Source organism: Rosa rugosa, chromosome 4 (assembly GCF_958449725.1).
Source record: "Rosa rugosa chromosome 4, drRosRugo1.1, whole genome shotgun sequence".
Classification (NCBI taxonomy): Eukaryota; Viridiplantae; Streptophyta; class Magnoliopsida; order Rosales; family Rosaceae; genus Rosa; species Rosa rugosa.
The window spans coordinates 29,098,958-29,115,401 of record NC_084823.1 but is presented as its reverse complement, the minus strand read 5'-3'; the positions used below and the strand labels follow the sequence as shown (position 1 = coordinate 29,115,401).

Here is a 16,444-nt window from a genome sequence, read left to right as displayed (position 1 = left end):
TACCCTTTACATTCTCAGGAAACCCACTTCATCACTTTAGATTTACTAGGCCTGATCTGGAAATACAGTGGAGAATGAACAACTCTTTCATTCTTACGAAACTCTGCTCGTCAGCTAACTTCGGCGGCTAAAAAATCCATCTTCTGTTGCTCAGATAGTCACGACTTCTTCATAAAAGTTGTTCAAAATCGAGTCTTCTAAACTGTATTCAAATTTCATGAAAATCCAACGGTTGAATCTTCCAAAATCAAGGTAAAACCAATGACTGTTCATACAAAATTTTGTTTTGAGATGAAATGATGAATTGACTCCAATTCGTATTTACATGTCCTATTTCCTTTCAAATCCAGACCCTCTTCGAAATGGGTCGAGTTCTTCTCTTGAGATTGAATTCAATTCATGAAGTACTCATTTCAATCTTGAGCAAGTTGAAGCAATCAAGGAGAGAGAGAGGCAAAAGGAGAACATATGCAATCTGGGTACCTCGCCCAGACCAACACCAACGCCGCCCAAGCCGCCCAGCGCCCGCCGAAACCCGCCTATCTGTTCTGGGTATTTGAGTTTTTGGTAAGGTTTTGCTGGGTGAAGTGTTTTGATTCAAAATCTCATTTGGGTATTTGAGTTTTTGTGAGGTTTTCTATCAAGATCGAATTTTTGGGTTTATGTTAGTTTTGGGGCACACATTTTGATTGGAATTGGGTACGGTGTGGTTTGGAATGAAGAAAGTGATGGAACTGTACTCGATTGAGCTCACTAAGTTGTGAATGAATCGAAAAAAATTGAATTGAATTAGGTGAGGTTGGTATTTGGTATTTGTGATTATATGGAAAGTGTTTTTTTTTTTTTTTTTTGGTACATATTATATGGAAAGTGTTGATGTAATGAAAGTTGCATGCAAGTAATTATAGTTCTTAATCATCGGACATATATGGTTTTGCAGCAGTTAACGAAATCCGGGATCTAGTGATGATTCTGGTTATGGGTATGCATATTCTCGCTCCAGCGAGAAGATGTTGGAGGATGAGAGCTTCCGGATAATAGAGGGTTTTTAACCAGACGGAGATAAACTGAGGAGAGGATGAGAGATGTGGAAGAAGAAGAGGTAAAAAGAAAAAAAAGAATAAAATTAATTTAAAAAAAAAAAGTAAGTGAGGGTATAATAGACTTTTTAAGGGGGAAACGACCGCCACGTCAACAAGATAACGGAGTTGTTGACTGATGCTTGACGGCAGGGACTAATTGGGAGGAAATTGGGAGTTCAGGGACTTTTTAGGTGAAATTCGAAGGTCAGGGACTGAAACGATGAAACCCTATAAGTATAGGGAGTAAATAATATTTAACTCTAATATGAACTTTTAAAATATGCTCTGCGTCAAAAAGAGCCTCGCAGCGAGGGTTTTGAGAAAATATTTATCTTTTGGATCCACTTGCTGGCCCCAACTCAAAGCTCTTGGTTTTATCTTCTTAATCAGTCTTTAACTTCGCATTAACTAACTGTTGAAAACTCCACCGTGAGAAGATAATATTGAAAATGGAACAGTTACCTCCTTGAAAACCGTTCGGTTCCCCCACGCGCCAATAATCCCTTCTTTTCCGAGATTTAGGGCAATTTAATCAAGATTTACTGACACTTAGTTTGACTCTTCGACTGTCCATCCAAGGGTGGAGATTTGCATGCCCTGTTCCTATAAATAGGTGCATTCTGGGGATGCGAACGTTCACGCAAAAAACCTTCCTCTGAGTTTCAGATCCTAAACAATACCCTTCCTTCCTCTTTCTTTTGTCCCTTCCTTTTTTTGATGCTTCTTTGATCTCATTTCCTCTCTTCACTTCACAACTCTCACATGCCTAAATCTCCCTCCACATTATAAACCCAAATCCCCAATCCCAAAACCATTTCATCAACTCCAATATTTCTAACAACAACCTTTCTTAATTACTCATCTTCACCACTCTTCAATTCTCGCATTCTCTCAACCCATCACCAATGGAACCACAAACCCAGCATCCAACCAAGGATGGAGGAAGCAACAAAGCAGCCGGGAGTAGTGCTAACATGCTTTGTAGGCGGAGTAGTACCAGGTGGACTCCCATGCCACTACAGATCAGATAAGAATCCTCAAAGAGCTTTACTACAACAAGGGAGTTAGGTCCCCAACTGCAGAGCAGATTCAGAGGATTTATCTCCAGCTGAAACGGTACGGAAAGATCGAGGGCAAGAACGTCTTTTATTGGTTCAGAAACCACAAGGCTCGGGAGAAGCAGAAGAAGAGGTTCATGTGCCCATGAAAAGATCAGGGCTTGTTGGTAATGGTAATGGTACCAATTGGAAACCTGAGGATCAGTATATTAACATGAACAACAAGTACTCTAACATTTGTCAAGGGGTTTCTTCTGCATCTGCTTCTGCTTCTTCAGCTGGTGTGATTGCTTTTAACGGGCAGATGGGGAACTATGGTGGTTATAGATCTATGAACATGGCAAAGAGTTTTAGGGATTGTTCAATCTCAGCTGGAGGGGGAACTAGTTCTACTGGTGTTGGTGGATCCATTAGTCACAATTTTGGGTCATGGGTCGGCTGCAGTGTTGACCCATATTCCTCCTCATCCTACACTACTAGTACTAGTACTATTTTCTTTGACATGAATGAAGAACAAACTTTCATGGAACAACGAGGAGAAGATCACCAGGAGATTGAAACCCTTCCACTATTCCCCATGCACGGTGAGGACATCTTTGGCAACATGAAGACTACTTCCGAGGGAGGTGGCGGCTACGGCTACTACTCCGGTGGCTGGGGCGGCTACAACGGTGGCTCTCGCACTTCCCTTGAGCTCAGCCTCAACTCCTACGGCTTGACCCTATTTTCCCGCGAAGGTGTTTTCTCTACGAGAGAAGAGACAAAACTCAAAAAAATTTCTGGAGCCGCTGACTCGGCTTAGTATAGTGTAGTGTTGCCCCCCTAGTGTTGCTAAGCGTAGGGAAGAAACAATTATGGGCCTCAAAAACAGGCCTTTATGAATGGGCTTCGCGAGTGTAGGAATACTAGAATTTCCCCCATGTCTTATGCGAAGAAATCGTCTACGACTCCTCCGAGTCCCAAACATTGGGAAAGTATTTCTTCAAGTATCTGCCATTGATAGGGTTATGATGGACATCTCCATCCAGGTCCTTGAGATGAAAAGCTCATTTCTCTAAGATTTTATAGATGATGTACGGGCCTTCCCATCTTGGAGTCCATTTGCCGCGACCATCTAACTTTTCACCAAGCGGGAGAACTGCTTTCCAAACCAACTCTCCTTCGCTGTAACTCCTTCCCCACGTCCGCTTGTCATAGGCGCGAGCGACTCATTGCTTTTCCATGACCAAACTATCTAAAGCCTCCAATCACTTTTCACTAAGGTCTTCATGTTCCTGCCACATAGCCTGAACATAGTCTTCTCCAATGAGATGATGTTGCTCTTGAACTCGTAATGATTGGACGTTGACTTCCAAAGGCAGGACGGCATCATGGCCAAACATCAAAGCATAAGGTGTTGTCGCGGTGGGATTTCGCTTAGATGTGCGGTAGGCCCAAAGGGTCTCATAAAGTGTCTCATGCCACTGTCGCGGATTAGCTTCCAACATTTTCTTCAGCAAATTGATGATGATCTTGTTGCTGGCCTCTGCTTGACCGTTAGACTGAGCATAATAAGGACTGGAATGGATGAACTATATTCCCCATTCTCTTGCCAGTTTATGAACTTCACCACCCATGAAAGCTGCCCCCCAGTCCAAAACAAAAACTTCTGGGATACCAAATCTGCAGATGATTTTCCTGAACAGGAATTGTCGCAACGTACCACCAGATGCTTCCTTCAAAGGTTCTGCTTCAACCCACTTTGTAAAGAAATCAGTTGCGACGATGATGAACTTGTGTTGAAGTGATGAATGTGGGTGAATCATCCCAATTAAATCCAGCGCCCATCCTCTTGCGGGCCAAGGCTTTATATTGGGCTGCATTGGAATATTAGGGACATGCTGGACCGGCCCATGAGCTTGGCAGTCCAAACAACCTTTAGAGAACGCGATACAATCCTTCAAGATACTGGGCCAAAAATATCCATGTCGTCTGAGTAACCAACGCATCTTTGGACATGCCTGGTGAGCGCCGCATATGCCGGAATGAGCTTCTCGCATGAGCTGTTTCGCATCGCTGCCATAAACACACCTGAAATCTACGCCATCTTCTCCTCTTCTACGCAGCTCATTATTTCTGAGGAAGTAGTTGAGGGCAAGGTAGCGAATCCTTCTAATTTGCGGTCTGATCAGGATGTTTGAGATAACTGATCAAAGGGATGCGCCAATCCACATCAATGGGCTCCAAAGTTGCTACTGACGTGTTGTCTGGAGGACCTTTTCTCGCCATCCAAGAAGGAAGCGTTCGACGACGCTCTACTTTCAATATTCTCTCGCGCACGCCATATCTCAGTGTTACCCCTGTTGCCAGCTGAGCCAACTCGTTCGCGGCGAAATTTCGTTCGCGAGGAATGTGCTCAAGATCCACGTCATCAAATTGGTCCAACAGTTCTAGTGTCCTGTTTAAATGAGGGACCAGCGCGAAGCTAACGCATCTGAACTTTTCGCGCAGCTGATTGATGACCAGGAGAGAATCTCCAAGTATTTGTATGTCTCTGACTCCCATTTCCAGTAGTACTTCTAGGCCTATGATTAAGGCCTCGTATTCAGCCTGGTTGTTGGTACATTGAAACTCCAACTAGAATAAGTACGAAAAGTGATCTCCAGCTGGATTCTCCAGTGCAATTCCTGCTCCGGCCATGGTATCTGTTAGGGAACCATCAAAGTACAATACCCACGGTTGTAACATGACTGCTGCCTAGCCATCGGTGAAAGGTTCGGAGCAATGTATATGACATGCCTTTCCCCATAAATTTGCCGCGACCTCTAGCGTCCAGCATGGGATGATGTGCTAGAAAATCCGTGATGGCTTGACCCTTCACAGCCTTTTGAGGCACATATTGTAAAGAAAATTCTGAAAGAGCCAAGATCCATTTGCCAATTCGGCCCCTAAGAATGGGCCGCGACAACATATATTTGACCAGATCGGTCTGAGCGATTACGCATGTAGTGAATGACAACATGTAGTGGCGCAGCTTACATGTAGAGAAGTATAAGAAACATAGCTTTTCCATTGGTGTGTACCTGGTTTCGCAATCGGTTAACGTTCTGCTAAGGTAGAAGATGGCATGCTCCACTCCCGCTTCGTCGTTTTGTGCCAGCAGGCTGCCTATTGAAGCTTCCGCCGCTGAGATGTAGAGTTTGAGCGGTTGGTTTGATTTCGGAGGAACGAGAACTGGTGGATTGGTTAGGTAGGCCTTTATTCTATCAAAGGCCTCTTGATGCTTCACTTCCCACACAAATTCTGTTTGTCCTTGCAGCTTTAGTAGAGCAGAAAAAGGCTGAATCTTGCCGGTGGAATTGGAAATAAACCGTCTTAAGAAATTGATTTTTCCCAACAACCTTTGCAACTCCTTCTTTGTTCGCGGCGGCGAGGCATTGATAACTGATTTAGCTTGATCTTCTGATACCTCAATGCCTCTCTGATGTACAATGAATCCCAAAAAATCACCTGCTTGAACCCCAAACACACATTTTGCAGGGTTCATCTTTAGCTTGTGACGCCGCATACGTTCGAAAACTTTACGCAAATCAGCAATGTGATTACACTTCTGCCTGGATTTAATGACTACGTCATCTATATAAACCTCTAGAATCTTCCCTAAGATGTCATGGAAGATTAGGTTCATTGCTCGCTGGTACGTGGCTCCCGTGTTCTTCAAACCAAAAGGCATGACCACGTATTCGAAAACTCCCGCGAAACCTGGGCATCTAAAAGCAGTTTTGTGTCTATCTTCTTTCGCCACTGGAATCTGATGGTAACCGGCAGTTCCGTCCATAAAGGAGAGAAGTTCATGACCAGCTACTGCGTCCACCAACATGTCCGCTACCGGCATGGGGTAAACGTCTTTGGGAGTGGCCTTATTGAGATCGCAGTAGTCGACGCACACCCTCATTTTGCCATTTTTTTTCTAACTGGAACAACATTGGATAGCCACTGATTATACTTGGCTACCCTGATGATTCCTGACTTATGCATCTTCTCGACTTCCTCCTTAACCAACACCTGGGTTTCTGAGTTCATTCACCTGGACTCCTGCTTCACCAGATTTTGATCTGGGATAGTTAGCAGTTTATGGTAGACCAAGTCAGGAGATAATCCGGGCATATCTTCATATTTCTCCGCGAAACAATCCTTATATTCTCGCAATAAATTGATGAGCCCCTGTTTTTCATCAAGCTCTAATTTTGCGCTAATTGCCACTTCCATTGGCTTCGCCTCATTGCCCAAATTTACCTTTTCTGTAGGATCTCTAACCTTTGGCGGTGTATCATCCAATGCTGCTGGAGCCAATCGGATAGGCTCTTCTTCCTCCTCCTGATTAGAGAATTCTTCGTCGATGTATTCCAATATCGCTACTTGTGCATAGGCCTCTTTTTCGATCAAATATGAAGACAATCTATCATACAAAGAACGAAAAGCCACTACCTCTTCCTCCATGAGGTCGTGATCCATTAATTAAAATTTGGAGATGGCACCGCATGTCCAGGCCTTTCGAGGTCATTTTTTGCGACCGCGAGCCCCCATTGTGCCAATTCAGAGGCCGTCACTCCTGTGGGGCGGCCCTTATCATCAATACCAAAGACCTGTAAAGGAGAGATTGGTTCTAGGTAGTACCTTGCGTCCACGTAGCTGGCGGACACCGAAAAAGGTCGCGGGTCTGCTTTGACAATTTCCGCCTTGTCCGCGACTCTGTCCCATATGATCAGCTCCTGGTGAAGGGTGGATGGGACACAATAACTCCGGTGGATCCAGTCACGGCCCAGAATTGCGCTATATGCCGCATAGCAATCTGTAACAAAGAAAGCGTAAACCCCTTCTGCTGGACCCACCTTGACTTGTAGGAAAATCAAACCCAATGTTTTGGTTACAGTCCCCGCGAAGTTCTTTAGAGTCAGGGACGTAGATTAGATCTTCTCTTTCTTGATCCCTAGTAGCTGCATGGTTCTGGTGGTCAAGACATTGACTGCGGCGCCTGTGTCTACCATGATCTTGCCAACCTTGATGCCGTTCACATCGGCGGTGATATACAGTGGACTCATGTGTTGCGCCATTGCTAGCGTTGGCTTGCTGAAACCCATGTCCTGAACCTTCACATTGGTGTCTGCAGCCTCTGCTGCTTCTACCTCCTTCGGCGTGGGTTTCTTCGCGAGAGATGACGCTGCTGAGGTGATCTCGAACGTTCGTTTGTCCAATGATTTATCATCCTCTGCTTGGCATTCCTAAGCTGCCACTGGCAAGGCATATTTTGATGATAGGACATACACCATGTTACATGTAATGTCTAACATGTCTGCTTCTTCTGATTCCGCCGCGGGAGAGCTCAGGTCAACTTCTGCCGCGAACTTGCTTGCGACGTAAGCAGCCAGCGATCCTTCTTGGATCATGGCCTGCTCTTGCTGATCTGCTGCAAAGGGATATTCCCTCTTCGGTGGCCCCTGCTTCGCTGATAAAGCCTCTTCGGATTTCACAACCACTATGCTTTGAACTTTCTTAGGCCTCCACTGCACAATCGTAGACGAATTCTTTGCCCCCCCCAGCCTGTCAAAGATTGAAGGCTCGCTATTTCTTCCTTCGCGAGATATTCTCCGCAAAACATTGACTTTACGAGCTGGCGGCGGTTCTCGCCTTGCGAGAACTAGGGACTTCTCCTGAACGCTGCTCTTGGGGGCACATGGCTTTCGCTCTTCGCGCGATACTTTGAGCTGCTGTTTTTGAACTCGCGGGGAAACCAATCTCTTGGAGGCCAGTGCCTCCAATTGTCTCTGATACTCTTCTGGAGATTTCAGTAATTGCGATGGTTTGATCAGTCCTTGATCTAGCACTTCCAAGGTTCGCTTTGCTTCTCCAAACCTCCGCTGGAGTTTTCTCTTCCTTGAAGAGCTCATCTCCACCGCCTTGCCCTTCTTCTGTGTATACCATCTCCCTTATTTGATGGAGGAAGTCGACACCAGCGGAATGTAAGGTCTGGTTAAAACCCATTGCCGCTTATCCGCCTGCCCTTCTTCCCTCGCGGCTTTCAACTTTTTGAATAAGTTTGAGTCCCTTGGAGAAGGAGTTTCTGAACCACTGTGCACTCTTGGGCTGCATGGTTGGAAGTTTCTAGAAGATGATACTAACCTTATTGGCGGCAGAGATCCAAAGCGGACAGTCTGGGATGTTTCCTCTTGCAGCGCTTGAGTGTCACATTCTTCCTTGCACTGCGAGCATAGGACGATGGGTAAACGAGTCTTGGATTCCCACTTCGCGGCTTTGTCTCCAGCCCTTTTCAAATCCTTAGCCGCATGGTCTGGACTTTGATTCTGCTGATCTTTTGCACCCCATGCCATGTCCACCATGTTGATGCCGGTATCTGGGAAGGGATCTAGGTCCACCAACGCTGCTGCTGTTGTCGGCGCCTCTACTTGCAAACTACCGTTATTTAACCAGATTTGGATCTAATCCTTCAGCTTAACACAATCGGCTGTATTTTGATTCCACATATTATGGAGTTTGCAGTATTTCTTCCCCTTTAGCTGCTCTGGTTTGGGAAATGGGCCGAAGTCGGTTTTCACCATCTTCGCGGCAATCATTTCATCCAAGATTTCATGCGCTTTGATTGTGTCGTAAGTATAACTCGTGAACTCTGGTTTGGTGAAAACCACCGACTTGAGCTTCACCGGCTCTTTGCACAACTTCAGTTGCTTTAGCGTTGAAGCCTTTTTCCCGGTGAGTTCCAGCGCAGCTATCTCGTCTTCTTTAGACTCGTCAGCCTCTGCTGTGCTAGATTCCTCACTCTTGTAGTAAGGATCAAAGGAACTGAATTGATGGCTGAGCGCAGCCTCTGTTCGGCGTTTCCCTGGGATGTATGTCCCCTTCAAGGCGTTTTTCATATCGTCCATCTCCCTGAGCAAGTACTCGAAATTTCCTACTTCTGTGAGCAGTTCCCCCATGGAATTGAACATGCTTCCATGCTGTTTTTTGCGTTGGCTGGGCTTTAAGCCTTTGATTGCCAACTTCACCAGTTCTTTCTCCGGCAGAATCACGTTCAACTTTCCTTTCTGGATCTGAAAGCGCTGAAGGTACGAGACAGCGGATTCAATTGACTGCTGAGCCATCTAAGTGAGTGAAGCCAGATCTACCTCAGGCTTGATAGTCCCAAAAATTTCCTTGAACAGCTTTTCCATTGCGGGCCAACTCGCAACTGATCCTGGTTGCAGCTTAGTGAACCAGGTGAAGGCAGCCCCCGACAAAGAAGTGGCGAAGATTTTACATTTCAGACTGTCATCGTTCTGGTATTGGCCACACTGTACTTGAAACCTGACCAAATGGGCCGCGACACTTTCGACTTCCTCTCCTGAGAAAGTAGAGAACGTGATGTTCTTATATCCCCTAGGATAAGGTGAGTGCATAATGTGCGGTGGGAAAGGTCCCTGATAGGCCTCTCCTCCAAGTTAGGCCTCTAGTTCGCGGCCCTAATCATTGCTTCTACCTCCTCTCTCCTTACATATCCCAGATCAGGAGGAGGAGGTGGGTGAACCACTGTGTCATCAGCTGGCCAGATCAGAGGTGGCGCCTGTATCAGCGGTGGCGCCTGTGAGGCCTGGTTAACCAAAGATACGCCGTCTCCATGGGTTATTTTGGATTGGGTTGACGTCTGCGACGTAAAACCCACTGCTGGCTGACCCTTTGTGGCTGCGGTGACCTTCGCCAGACTTCCAACCTGGTCGATACCATAATGGCTTGCTGGAGGCTGATCTTGGTACACGTATTCATGTCTGTCGCTGTCGTATTGGGGAAACGAGACATGGTCAGCAAGGGTCCCTTCACTGATTTTCAAAGTTCTAGCTCCTTGCGTGATAGGCGGCGTGGCGTTGTTCTTTCCGCCCATTGCCAGAGTAGTCTCCTTACCCCTGACTGATACGGCAGTTGTAGTTATAGCGGATGTGGCCATACTGCCGCCGCTAGCTTTTTCTCGAGCATTCGGTGGTATGTACTTGCCTGACCCTGTGGGTTGGCCAAATGAACCAAGAATGGCATTAGGATCTTCCAGAGCTTTATTCAGAATCTCTTTAGCCTGGTCTAAGTCAGCTCTCTGCATGGAAACCTGGGTTGCGAGATTGGATCCCTCATTTTTGATAGCCGCGACGTCTGTGGCGATGTGTTTGCTTGCGGCCAACAGCTCTTCGTGGTTCTTCTGCATTTTTTGGTTCATGCCATCTAATTGCCCTTGTGTTTGTTGTGCCCCTAGCTCAAGCCCCTTGACCGAGATCGTGAACTCATCAAGCCGTCGGTGGTCCTCCGCAAGGGCTTTTTCCATCTTCCCATGGTATGCGGAAGAATTCTGTTGAAGGATATTAAGCCGCTCTTCTATGGTCGCATTCTCTGGAACGGGAATAGGCACAAAGTCAATAGCTGTTTCCGCGCTCGCGGTTACCTGGGTGATGCTAGACGCATCGCCAGCCTTATTAGGCTGGGCGGCGGGAACTTTCTCGTCTTCAGTAGTAGGCTGTCGATTTCCTCCTTGCTCTGTTGTCATCTCGATCGATGGCGGATTGAGGGAAAATCTCTAGATTACCAGTTCTTCAGAAAGACCACGACAGTCTGAACGCGAGTGCGGTCTGTAACTGGAGGTCTTGTGTTTCGGGCAGTTAACGTAAACCTTTTGATAAAGGTTTGCGCTTGACTTCCCAAAGGCTGCGATCGCGAAGAAACGCTATGCAGTAGGTCCCACTGGGTGTGCCAAAATGTTTGGCTCCTGTTTTGTTGCAGTTGTTCAACAGTCTATTTTCTGCGCGGGCGTGGCAGCACCGTTCGGGTGCGGTCGTCGGGGGTGTCCCTTGACCTGACTTCTTTTGAGCCATTGTGGACGAGGAGAGCACCAACCTCATCGCGAGATTCTTTATGCCTCGTGGTGAGGACTTTTGCTAAGCTTCTTCAAAATCACACAATCGATACTCGACGTCATAGATCGAGCAGAGCGGAAATCACTGGGAAGTGGGGAGAACTTGCTAAAGCGTGACTTTAGCTTTGTTGGTTTGCGAGGGCGTTACCCTTGCTTGGCTGGTTCCGTAACCATTATGGTCACGGTACTACAGTCGGCTCCCGAGGAGACTAGGACCGAAGCATGTTGACAGAGGGTTTGGTGGTACTAACAGTCGGCTCCTGATGATTCTGGGACTGGAGTGTGATCACCGGTAAGAGAAAGAGAGGGGTTCTCTGGAGAGACTTGAGTAGTCGTAGAGATTAGTTGATGAAAATTGGATGTGTGGTGTTACTTCGTCGTAGCCTCTATATATAGGCTAGCGGGCCAAAGTGGTTGGCCTTAAACAAATCATGATGGAGCACTAATGGAATTATGGAGCACTAATGGAATCATGGTGCACTAATGGAATCATGGAGCACTAATGGAATCATGATGGTTAGATTGAATGCTTCCCCACGTTCATGCTTTTGGGTTCAAACAATCTCTGCATAGAAAATTAGTTCAGGAGATCACCGAGAAGCACACAATTCAAAAATAGAAATCATAGTAATCCCTGCATACAATTTAGTTCAGGTGACTACATTAAAATCAATCAATAGAAATTATAGTAATCCCTGAATACAGCTTAGTTCAGGAGATTACTTAAAATTTAACAATAGAAGTGAAAAAGAAAAAGAAATAAGGAAACCAAACAACAGAAATGTAAAAGGAAATTAATTAAAGAAATCAACAACTCACGCTAATAAATCCTTCCAAAACTCAACACCTTTTACCAAAAGGACAATTACAAGTCACCCCGTGACAAAATCATAGGAAATGTTAACCTAACAAATCAATATGAAAATCCAGTCCAACCTGGACACGTTGGCAGACAGACTAAAGCTCTAACTGAATCGTAACCTGTCACCTCGGCCAAGGTTCAGCCTTACGATAATAATTTCCTGAGGTCACAACCTGCGACCCCGGATCCTTAGGTCAACCTGACCCTTAGATCAAAACATTTAAACGAGTCTCACTAGACCCAAAACGTTATTCAAATCACCAAAAGGAGAAATCACAACCTGTGACTCCCACATCTTTAAACACTTTTCAAAACAATATAAATACCATTTCCCACAACATTTTGTTTCCTGAAAAGTCATACCCCAAAACAATATATGAACTCACTCACAAATATTGTTTGCATCACAACAGTTCTACCAATACATATATGTTTCCGACATAAGTAAATGTTCAACTCAATAATCGACATATCACAATGCTACACCATCAATATATATATACGTAGTCATTCACGCAGGAATGACCACTAATTCCAACTATAGTTCATACGTATTAAAACCAAGAAATTCATTTTATACTTAAATTCATTTTCTTACCTGTGAGTCGTAGCCCTATGAACTGTAGTCGATCGAGTTCATATTATTTCAAACAAATCTTTATTTTAGAAAACGATTTACAATTATCAATCAATTCCTACAATTAAATAACTCGGTTCGTAAATGAACCACGTGAGACTTACTCACCTCTAAATCCTGCTGCGTCTTCTCTTACAGCAGATAAGGTATCGACTACTCTCCGTCAATCACCTAAGGAATGTACGTCACAACTTAGTATACGAATCAAAAACTATTATAATTCGAACACCCATTTGCCCTAAAATCTCGAAAGTAATGTCAATCGAGGAAAAACTTCATCCGAGACCACCTGAGATCTCCGAAAACCCTAAAACTTTAAAAATTCATAACTTGCTCATTCGATTTTCAAAAATTACAAAATATATGTCGAAATGATCGTATCGATGTGTAGATTAAAAAGATGAACATAAACTGTTCCTGGGGCGGCCGAAAGTGGCCGGAAACGGCTGCCACAGATGGTGGCAGAGCCGCCATCAAACTCAAAATTTGGCCACACTTCCTAAACCAAAAATCTTCTTCTCAACAAGCCCAACAACATTCATAACTAGCACAAAGTCACAATCAAAGCCATTTGGCCGGAATTTACCTCGCAATGTTTGAAACCCAAAGAACCCTAGATTCCCAATCTTCAAAATTCGATCACCACGAGTTGAATCGTTGCAAGCCACCTTGGGAGAAAGCATCTACATCCTCTGGGCTCCAAAAGTCTCTAAGAATCACCGGCTATGGTGGCCGGAATAGGAAGTTCCGATCTGGGTGATTTGCAGCACCGCCGCCAAACTTCCCGGCCTTGTTGCGCCGTGCACGGGCCGACCCACGCCTTGAAACTTCCTAAACTTGGAGATGGAACTGAGGCGAAGAGAATGGAAGAAATGATTCGTCGATTGGTGGCCGGAGGGGGGAGAAATCAACCGGCGAAGGTAGCTCGGCGATTTCGGGTAGGGACTAAGGAGAGTGAAAATATTTCCCTTTTCGGAAATTCTGATTTTCTGATATTTTTTTTCGGATTTTTCCTATATATCTCAATATGGAAACTTTTTCCGAAGGCCATAACTTCTTCATACGAACTCCGATTTTTGCGTTCCACATATGCACGAACTCGTATCGACGCGCTTTACGACTTTCGTAAAGGAAGTTTTCACAAAATCAAAACGTACAAAAAGTCAACTCTTGAATCGAAACCTTTCGAGCGAATAATAGTTCGAAATAATTTCCGCTTCACCCTCGAATCAAGAAATCGTATCAACGACCACTTTAATAGTTCTCAAAACACTTAGGAATTAACAACCAATTTCTAGGGTATTACATCAGCCATCAATACAAAGTACATGGAAAACTTTTTTCCTTTTAAACCAAGTACATACTGATGCCCTGAACCCACTATGTCAATACAGACCCGCTCCACAGAGTCATATATTATATAAACTTAAGAATTAAATTGTCACCACAAAAATAAAACGTAAATGCTCCTCGGAGCTTACTACACAACGGAAGTCTTTATCAATGGTAAAGTCACAAAAATGGCTTCCTACCGTAAAGCTGCAAAGACGCTACCTCAGCTTCAGCCACGATTATCCTGACCTGCAGGATTAACCCCTACACCATTGAATAGTGCATCGGGTTGCCACACAACAAACCCGGTAAGCTTATGAAAGCTTGTATGAGTAACTCAAAACAACCACTAAACAACTCACACCAAAACTAAGGAAAACAACTCACACATTGATCTCCTTATGAACACGTAATAAAGGAAAGCAACTCACTCTTTGATTCCTTTCAAAACGTAACAAAAGAAAGCAACTCACTCCTTAGTTTCTATCAATACGAAATAAAGAAAGCAACTCACACCTTGATTTCTTCTAAATATAAGGAAAACAACTCACTCCTTGATTCCTTAAACACAAACTAAAGAAAGCAACTCACATCTTTATTTCTTTCAAATCACGAAATAAGGAAAGCATCTCACACCTTGATTTTCTATAAATCGTATATAAGGAAAGCAACTCACACCTTGTTTCCTTAAAACACAAACTCATGAGTTAGATATAACCTCGCTCCGTTACCCCATGAATTACACTGGCAGACAGACTAGAGCTCTAACTAAAATCGTAACCACTCGTCCGGTCAAAGACGTGATTACTTGATATACTGCCTAAGGTCACCAGTCGACCTTAATTCCTCGGACCTCTCAGTGCCTCGGAATAAAACATTAAAGAAGTCGCACATGACTCAAAATGTTACACAAATCTCAATGCTTTTCAAAACAATAGAAATCATCATTTCACAATCATTTGTTTTCCGAAAAGCCACAACACAAAACAATAAAAAGCACCATTCATGCATATTGTTTTCATCAATCAACAAAAACCACCAATACATATATATTTCACGTAAATATATATAGACGTAGTCATCCGCTCAGGAATGCCTACTAATACCAACTATAGTTTGTAGTTAAATAAATAACTCCCAAAACGATAAATGTAACTCCGTTCGTAAATGAACATTGTGAGATTACTCACCTCGAAATTCCCGTTGCGTCTTCAATACAGAACAAAGCAGCACAACCACAAAATAACCGTCCAAGAATACTTCGTCAAGTACCTAATCACATACGGTCTCAACTTAGTAACGAATCACGAGCGATTTTAGTCCGAAACCCCTGTTTTGAACTAAAATCCCCAAAAGTGAAGCCAATCGAGGAGAAACCACATCCGTGACCACCCAATGTCTCCAGAATACATCTACGATCGATATATCAAAACCACAAGTCGATCGAACGCTCGAATCCTCACTGATCGAATAATCGAACGGTCCGAAACCGTAAAAATCACAACATATTCATACGATCTCCAAAAATTACTTATTATATATCGAAACGCTCGAATCGACGAGTAGATGATATATAAAACTAGAAACTGTCCCTTTCATGGCCGGAAGGCCACCAAAACTCCGCCACAGGCGGTGGCACAACCAACACCGGCCAAAACCCAAAACTAGATTAATCCAACCGTCCAAAATGTCAAGAACATCAAATATAACAACTTTAATACCTGAGGTTCAAGCCAACTCGGCCTAGATCGCCGCCACAAGCCGCTGTGAATTGTTCACTGTGAGTTAATCCGATTCCAACGTGAATCGATAAAAACTAACACCTTGGATCGCTTGAGGAGGCTCCTACGAACTCAAAATAGAAAGCTTGAAGCCGTGACGTCGCCGGAGCTAAGATTTCCGACCAGGTTCGACTGCACTCGAGTTTGCCATTTCCCAACGCCACACACGGTGAAAATCACCGCTAGAGAATGTCACCGGGAGGAGCGCACGATGGAGGAGAAGAAGCTGACCAAGTTTCACGGCCGGAAAAGCCAGGTCGGGTCACGCGCTGAAGAGAGAGAACGAAGGTTTTGAAAATTTTCCGAAAATGGAAACTTCCAAAATGAAAATAGTAAGTTTCCAAAAATGGAAACCCCTATTTATAGAATTTCCCAAACTTCAATCGCTCATAACTTTCTCATACGAACTCCGATTTTCGTGTTCCGCATGTCCACGAACTTGTATCGACGCGCTCTATGACTTTCGTGAAGGAAGTTTTTGGAGAATCACAACGTATAAAAAGTCAACCTTGAACCCCCCCTTTAAATCCACACTTTTTGAATAATTAATTGTCCAGAACAATTCCACTTCACATACGACATACGAATAAAGCACAATAACAATAATTTGTACAACTGGTCCATTATTAATTACTAAAATTAAATAACGAAAATCCAGGTCATCACATTGTAGCTTTGACATATCGATCATAGATGTATTGCGGAGACTTTGGGGTGTCTTGGATGAGGTTTCACCTCGATTGGCTATACTTTCGGGTTGTAGTTTGAA

At 44.3% G+C, this 16,444-nt stretch overlaps 1 pseudogene; it reads left to right on the top strand.

The window, feature by feature from the left end:
• Nucleotides 1-1,987: 1,987 nt before the first annotated feature.
• On the top strand, nt 1,988-2,942 carry LOC133744612 (protein WUSCHEL-like; annotated as a pseudogene).
• Nucleotides 2,943-16,444: the final 13,502 nt, after the last annotated feature.